Source organism: Neoarius graeffei, chromosome 3 (assembly GCF_027579695.1).
Source record: "Neoarius graeffei isolate fNeoGra1 chromosome 3, fNeoGra1.pri, whole genome shotgun sequence".
NCBI lineage: Eukaryota > Metazoa > Chordata > Actinopteri > Siluriformes > Ariidae > Neoarius > Neoarius graeffei.
The window spans coordinates 88,308,426-88,316,341 of NC_083571.1; positions in this window are offsets into that span (position 1 = coordinate 88,308,426).

A 7,916-nucleotide genomic window follows, 5' to 3' on the forward strand; every position below is an offset into this window, starting at 1 on the left:
CCCATGATTAGGTTCCTGTGTGCCTTTTAAAAAAGGAAGAACTCTATTTGAGAGCTTGTGCGTCCTTATCGTGGTAATCGGCAACGGAGCTGTGCACTAATTTTAGCTCGGTATTTGGGGGAACCAGGCTCTGCTTTCTGCAGTGCCTTTGACCTGCTCTCTGTTTGTCCTGGTCGGGCACAGGAATGCCCCCCTCCTACCGCCCAAGCAAGCAGCCTCTCTGGCACCATCTACTACACTCCCCCCCCCCCCCCCCCCACACACACACACACACACATCTTTTGCACTCTTACATAATTAAATACAACCCCAATTCCAAAAAAGTTGGGATGCTGTGTAAACTGTAAATAAAAACAGAATGCAATAATTTGCAAATCATGGAAAGCCTATATGTCATTGAAAATAGTACAAAGACAACATATCAGATGTTGAAACTGAGAAATTTTATTGTTTTTTGAAAAATATATTCTCATTTTGAATTTGATGTCAGCATCACATTTAAAAAAAATTGGGACAGGGGCATGTTTACCACTGTGTTGCATCACCTTTACTTTTAACAATACTCTGTAAATGTTTGGGAACTGAGGAGACTAATTGCTGTAGTTTTGAAAGAGAAATGTTGTCACATTCTTGCCTGATATACAATTTCAGTTGCTCAACACTTTGGGGTCTGCTTTGTTGTATTTTGCACTTCATAATGCGCCAAATGTTTTAAATGCAAGACAGGTCTGGACTGCAGGCAGGCCAGTTTAGCACCCAGACTCTTTTACTACAGATCTATGCAGTTTTAATATGTGCAGAAAGTGGTTTGGCATTGTCTTGCTGAAAGAAGGAAGGCCTTCCCTGAAAAAGATTTTGTCTGGATGGCAGCATATTGCTCTGAAACATGTATATATCATTCAGCATTAATGATGCCTTCCCAGATGTAAAAGCTACCCATGTCATGTGCACTAATGTACCCTCATACCATAACAGATGCTGACTTTGGAACTGTGTACTGATAACAAGTCGGATGGTCCCTCTCCTCTTTAGCCTGGAGGAAGTGGTGTCCATAATTTCTAAAAAAAATTTCTACTTTTGATTTGTCAGACCCCAGGACAGTTTTCCACTTCGCCTCAGTCCATCGTACAAGAGCTCGGACCCAGAGAAGGTGGTGGTGTTTCTGAATATTGTTTTTATCTGGGTTTAATTTGCATTTCTGGATGCAGTAATGAATTGTTTTCACAGACGATGGTTTTCTGAAGTGTTCCTGAGCCCATACAGTGATTTCCACTACAGACACGTGTCTGCTTTTAATGCAGTGTCTCCTGAGGGCCTGAAGATCACAGGCATCCAATGTCAGTTTTCAGCCAGATTCTCTGAATCTTTTAAAGATATTATCTACCATAGATGACATGATCCCCAAATTCTTTGCAATTTTACATTGAGGAACATTATTCTTAAATTGTTGCACTGTTTGCCCATGCAGTCTTTCACAGAGTGGTGAACCCCTCCCCATCTTTACTTCTGAGAGACTCCGCCTCTCTGGGATGCTCTTTTTATACCCAGTCATGTTACTGACCTGTTGCCAATTAACCAAATTAGACTTTTTTTTTAGCATTACACAAGTTTATCAGTCTTTTGTTGCCCCTGTCTCAACTTTTTTGAAATGTGTTGCTGACATGAAATTCAAAATGAGCATATATTTTTCAAAAAACAATAAATTTCTCAGTTTCAACATTTGATATGTTTTCTTTGTACTATTTTCAATGAAATATAGGGCTTCTATGATTTGCAAATCTTCACATTCTGTTTTTATTTATGTTTTACACAATGTCCCAACTTTTTTGGAATTGGGGTTGTACAAGAACTTAGAGCAGCAAATAATATCTGCATGAGTTCTGTAAAAATGCATGTCTGAATGAATGTGTGAAATTGACTGATACAATCGGGATAGTCCAGTGTGAATCGTGGCCTCTATATGAAATACTGTGTCATGGTGTCTGGACAGAGTTGCATCTTCACTGGATGAAGAATAATAACTCTTTTATAGGTATAAATATAATGTTCACTTAAAATGACCATGTGCCAGTAGGCACAGTGAATGAGATTGCACTCCACAAGAGCTGTCAGTGTCTTAAAGCTACACACAAGAAAAGTCAACATGTTTGTCAAGTGCCCAAACGACTTGCTGTCTGAACACACTTTCTTAATATAGCCTACAAACACAGAAAACAAATGTTTTGGAGAAAAATGTTATGAATGTTGTGAGAAATATCTCATCTCATTATCTCTAGCCGCTTTATCCTGTTCTACAGGGTCGCAGGCAAGCTGGAGCCTATCCCAGCTGACTACGGGCGAAAGGCGGGGTACACCCTGGACAAGTCGCCAGGTCATCACAGGGCTGACACATAGACACAGACAATCATTCACACTCACATTCACACCTACGGTCAATTTAGAGTCAACAGTTAACCTAACCTGCATGTCTTTGGACTGTGGGGGAAACCGGAGCACCCGGAGGAAACCCACGCGGACACGGGGAGAACATGAAAACTCCGCACAGAAAGGCCCTCGCCGGCCACAGGGCTCAAACCCAGACCTTCTTGCTGTGAGGCGACAGTGCTAACCACTACACCACCGTGTCGGCCCTGAGAAATATCTATTTTTTTTAATTATTTCTTTTAGGAACTGTATAATGAACCAAACAAACACCTAAATAAATAAATAAATAAATAAATGGTGGCACGGTGGTGTAGTGGTTAGCACTGTTGCCTCACAGCAAGAAGGTTCTGGGTTCAAGCCCAGTGGCCAACGAGGGCCTTTCTGTGTGGGGTTTGCATGTTGTTCCTGTGTCTGCATAGGTTTCCTCCGGGTGCTCCGGTTTCCCCCACAGTCCAAAGACATGCAGGTTAGGCTAATTGGTGGCTCTAAATTGACTGTAGGTGTGAATGTGAGTGTGAATCGTTGCTTGTCTCTATTGCCGCTTTTCCACTACCAACGCGGCTGAGTTGGGCTGAGCCGTGCCATGCTGAGTTGGGCTGAGTCGAGCTGAGTGGGGCTGTTGGAGTTGCATTTCGACTACAACCGCGCTGAACCGTGCTGGCTGGAAGTGGGTGGACACATTGGGTGGAGTTAGCGAAAGTGGGTGGACGTCACGTGATGTCGTTAGGCGGTGCAAACAGTGACATCAGTGATCTTTTAAGCGGTAGTCTCACGACCCAGATAGTAAACAATAAACATGGAGGACATGGAGTCGTTAGTGTTGCTGGTCTTGGTGCTGTGGCTTGTTGTCACTGACAACGCCAACAGATACCAGCAAGAGCGTATAGATGAGGCGAGGCGCATAAGGCTTCAGAAATTCTCGTAATTCGTAATTCTTCTTCTTCCGGGTTTACGGTGTTTACAGATCCCAGCGTGCTCGCGGGGCGTGTGTGGGCATGTGAGGACACTCCTCCTCACCAATCAGTGCACAGGGGAGTGTCTCCTCACGCCCCTAGCCCCACTCGGCTCGGTTTGGCTCGCTTCAGCCCCACTCCAAAACCGTGCGAGTTTTGGGTGCTGAGCAGGGCTGAAGCAAGCGGAGTCGTGCTGCTCTAAGGCAGTCGAAACGCGAGCCGTGTCGGGCTGAAGTGAGCTGAAGCGAGCTGAAGTGAGCTGAAAAAGGGTAGTGGAAAAGGGCCAGATGTGTCAGCCCTGTGACAATCTGGTGACTTGTCCAGGGTGTACCCTGCCTCTCACCCATAGTCAGCTGGTATAGGCTCCAGCTTGCTCGAGACACTGAACAGAATAAGCGGCTACAGATAATGGATGGATGAATGAATAAGAAAATAAATAAATGAAATATTTGCATTCTGTGTGTGGTTCTACATGTCCATCCATTATCCGTAACTGCTTATCCTGTGCAGGGTCACAGGCAAGCTGGAGCCTATCCCAGCTGACGATGGATGAGAGGCGGGGTACACCCTGGACAAGTTGCCAGATCAATGCAGGGCTGACACATGGAGACAAACAACCATTCACATTCACATTCACACCTATGGTTAATTTAGAGCCACCAAGTAGCCTAACCTGCATGTCTTTGGACTGTGGGGGAAACTGGAGCACCCGGAGGAAACCCACACAGACACGGGGAGAACATGCAAACTCCACACAGAAAGGCCCTTATCAGCTACTGGGCTCGAACCCAGAACCTTCTTGCTGTGAGGCCACAGTGCAAACCACTACACAACCATGCCGCCCCTCCACATGTCTAATGAATTTTTTTTTCAGTATGCTTTATCTTGGATAATATCTAAAATAACTGACAAGTCGACACATAGCCCATCTACTTTGTGATTTTGTGAATTTTATTGAGCATTGTATATGAGCAATAATGTTACTGGCATGTTTTCATGTGTTCAAACACAGACCTGAAGTCACATATAAATTAAAATAGTGTTTATTTTTTATTTTATTTTAAAAAATACATTAAATACAAATCATATATGAACAAAACCAGTTTCCCTTCCTTCTTAAAGAAAGGCATAGCTGTGTAATATTTATTTTAGTAACATGAAAAGCTTTTTAATGAATCAAAATTCTTTCAAATGATAAAAAAAAAGTACAATTACCCGTGAATGGAGAGATCCTTAAAAGTGACTTGCGGCTATAAGTGGCCCTAACATTGCACAACAGAATGAGGAACGGCAAGTTGTGTTGTTGTTTTTTTCTTCACTGAACTTTTCATTATCTTTAATATAAGCCAAGGTGGAGCTTTAAAAGTTAGCTTCGCATTACCTTAACCAGTGCTGATCCTTTCTACATGCATACTGGAATTTTCAGATTGTGCTGTTCCACCATCACCACCCCTGGGGCCTGCCATGCTAATAATGATATTATTCATTATTATTTAGTATTAGTATATGTCTAATGAATTATAAATGTTATTTTATTTCTACCATTATTTATTTTCATTCATATGAATTGCCCCCTCCGAGCTAGAAAACCAGATTACGGATATATGAATGAGATAACGTAACAGATAATGTCATCATAATCAAGTTATACAGAACAGAAGATTCAAATAAAGGAGAGATGTGGCAATTGTGTAAGAAATAGCTGATATTATGACTAAGCAGAATTCTGCTTTGGGCCCCAGAAAGGTTCGAAGTGTCACTGAGCTTAACTTTAACATTCATGATGATGATTTAGCTTAATAATTTGAAGCAAATACCTAAATACATAGCTTAAAACTTATAAACCTCACTAAAGGCTATCTTTGGATTGATTTCTTCGGTCAAATTTAGCTTAGATCTAGCCATTTATCATCATAGAAAGACCCAAGAAACCTGAATATATCTTGTATTAGACGACTTAACCGAGGACAGAACCATCTCTTAACTTATCGCTTTATACAATGCACTGTTGATATAATATTTAAAAACTCCTTAGTGATTATATTCCCAAAATATGTTGAGTTCTATCTATTACCTGTTGTGCAATCAGTGAGTCACTTAATCCTCAAAAAAGAGAGAAAAGGATGAGCTTATATGCCTTTTTGTAGATAAATAACTTCAATATTTTAAGGTTCACATGCCTTTTCAGACACAAAGCTGGTCAGAAAAAACAAAACAAAACCAAAAAACAAAACCATATCTATCTATATAGAAACGACACAAGTTAAAGGAGGAAAATCAGCTTTTGTAAATTTTTTTTGTTATACTCTTCGCCCAAAATCTAGTTGTGAAATAAGAAAAGGTGTAGCACCAACATGTCTTGAGTCTTTAAGTAATTTTTTGTATATATTTTGTATATAAATGTACATATATTTTGTACGTTTCTTTCCTTTTTTTTTTTTTTTTTTTAGATTTTGGGAGGGTGTTGAGGGGTCAAGCTTTTGGCTGATTCTGTGCTACTGAGCTACTGGGAGTGGGGATACCTCTCCGGCACCCTCCATATTTCAAGTCTTTTCTCAGGAGGTCAGACAAAGGAAAAAAAAATAATCCCAACATCCTTACTGTAATATAAAGACAAGCTATCCAGTAAGGATGCTGAACTAATCTGTAAGCTTTTAGTCTGGGTGAAGTCAGTGGACAGCATTTAAAGAGACAGAGCACAAAACTCTAAAAGTTATTTGTCAAATTTCAGCCCTGACGTGGTTATAGCAGTGATCTGAAGATGGAAATTAACTGCCAGTGATGGTTATCAAGCTTTGGAGTGCATACAAAGGTATGCAGTAGTAATGCTAGATATTATTGCATTTTCTTACATAATCATTGTAAGGATAATTATCGTGCAATTTGTGCAAGTATTTCACGAAATGCACAAGATGTCAAAGATACCAATCGACATTTTCAACACTGGGAGCAATAGCATGTCAAGTGCTCTGTGGTGTATTTTAGTGCATTACATATATGGTGTGTCTTGTATACAGTGTAGCGCAAAAGTATTCATCCCCCTTGGTGTTTCATCTGTTTCGTCACATTACAAGCTGGAATTAAAATGGATTTTTTTGGGGGTTAGCACCATTTGATTTACACAACATGCCTACCACTTTAAAGGGGAACATTGTTGTTTTATTGTGACACAAACAATAATTAAGAAGAAAAAAACAGAAATCTGGAGTGTGCATAGGTATTCACCCCCCAAAGTCAATACTTTGTAGAGCCACCTTTTGCTGCAATTACAGCTGCAAGTCTCTTGGGGTATGTCTCTATTAGCTTAGCACATCTAGCCATTGGGATTTTTGCCCATTCCTTAAGGCAACACTGCTCCAACTTCTTCAAGTTAGATGGGTTGTGTTGGTGTACAGCAATCTTCAAGTTATGCCACAGATTCTCAATTGGATTGAGGTTTGGGCTTTGACTAGGTAATTCCAAGACATTTAAATGTTTCCCTTTAAACCATTTCAGTGTAGCTTTAACAGGATGTTTAGGGTCCTGCTGGAACGTGAACCTTCATCCCAGTCTCAAACCTCTGGCCAACTCAACCAGGTTTTCCTCCAGATTTGCCCTGTATTTAGTGCCATCCATCTTTCCTTCAGTCCTGACCAGCTTTCCTGTCCCTGCAGATGAAAAACATCCCCACAGCATCCACCACCATGCTTCACTGTAGGAATGGTGTTCTCAGGGTGTTGGGTTTGCGCCACACATGGCATTTCCCCATGATGGCCAAAAAGTTCAATTTTAGTCTCATTTGACCAGAGAATCTTCTTCCCTGTGTTTTGTGAGTCTGCCACATGCTGTTGGACAAACTCCAAATGTGTTTTCTTAAGCAATTACTTTTTTCTGGCCACTCTTCCATAAAGCCCCACTCTGTGGAGTGTACGGCTTAAAGTGGTCCTATGGACAGATACTCCCATCTCCGCTTTAGATCTCTGTAGCTCCTTCAGTGTTATCTTTGGTGTCTTTGTTGCATCTCTGATTAATGCTCTCCTTGCCTGATCTGTGAGTTTTGGTGGGCGGCCTTCTCTTGTCAGGTTTGTAGTGGTGCCATGTTCTTTCCATTTTGCTATAATGGATTTAATGGTGCACCGTGGGATATTCAAAGTTTGGGATATTTTTTATAACCCAGCCCTGATCTATACTTCTCCACAACTTTGTCTCTGACCTGTTTGGAGGCTCCTTGGTTTTCATGTTGTTTGCTTAGTAGTGTTGCAGAGTCAGGGTCCTTCCAGAACAGGTTGTTTTATACAGACATCATGTGACATTTTGATTGCACACAGGTGGATCTTAATCAGCTAATTATGTGACTGATAAAGTGAATTGGTTGGACCAGCTCTTATTTAGTTTCATATGAATGGGGGTGAATACCTATGCACACTCCAGGTTTTTTTTAATCTTAATTATTGTTTGTGTCACAGTAAAGGAACAATTTTCCCCTTTAAAGTGGTAGGCATGTTGTGTAAATCAAATGGTGCCAATCCTCCAAAATCCATTTTAATTCCAGCTTGTAAT